This window comes from Anarhichas minor, unplaced genomic scaffold (assembly GCF_050575085.1).
Source record: "Anarhichas minor isolate MPS153535 unplaced genomic scaffold, ASM5057508v1 ptg000024l, whole genome shotgun sequence".
Classification (NCBI taxonomy): domain Eukaryota; kingdom Metazoa; phylum Chordata; class Actinopteri; order Perciformes; family Anarhichadidae; genus Anarhichas; species Anarhichas minor.
In genome coordinates this window covers 6,982,075-6,983,059 of record NW_027466470.1, presented here as the reverse complement: position 1 = coordinate 6,983,059, position 985 = coordinate 6,982,075, and positions in this window count along the sequence as shown.

Below are 985 nucleotides of genomic sequence, written 5' to 3'. Positions count from 1 at the left end.
CCTGAGGGTCACTCCGCCAACTTATATGTTGACTGTTCTTTACTTAACCAGCTCTGTGAATCAATCTCATTGTTATCATTACAAATTAATTTCTGTATTGGGGGTTAGTTTAAGCCGGGAGATGGTGATTAGGTATTAGAGATGGTGAAGTTGTTATGATGGCGTTGGTTAAGATCTACTTCTAATGTGTTAAGTGAAGAAGCAGCAGGGTAATAAACATTGATTTGATTTACACTCTACATGTTAGTTTTGTGTCTTTAAAGATTATATGAAAATTTAAAGGATAATCACCTCCAGAGGTGGAATTATAGAAGTGATGAACTTGTGATTTAATTGAAAACTACGCGTGGAGTGATGTAATCTAGCGACTGATGAGAACATACAAAGGCAAAGATGTGTTGTGTTTGGGAATATCTTAATTCAAGGTAATTATAACAATCTGTTAGGTACTAAAGCTGTTGATTATGTCGTTGATGAATTAAATAGTCCTTTGGTTTATAAGTTACCCCCCCTCACAATTTCTAGAAGCCAGAGTCGACATATTCAATCTGCTTGTTTTGGTCGACCAAAAGTCCAAGGCCCAAAGGTATTCAGCTGTCATGAAGAACAAGCAAATACTCTCCTTTGAGAGGGAATTTCTGGAATTGTGACTGAATTAATTATCAAGATTGTTGCAGATATATTTTCTGTGGATTCACCAATCAATCGGACAAATCATTTTCAACTCTATGCTGCTCAAGTTATACAGCTTGAAAACATGAGCAGCTCACACTGGGCACAGGCCCACGTCATCACGTCTATTCAGATCTATAAGATCTGCAGTTTATTATGACAATAGACTTATGTCCTTGAGCAACTCTTACAACAGGCAGCATGTGGTGTGTGTGTGTGTGTGATTTGTAAAGAGATACAAAAAGTAAACTAAGACTGTAAGAAATGAGGGCACAGAGCTCACAAAGAGAAGATCTGAGTCATAGAAACGTTT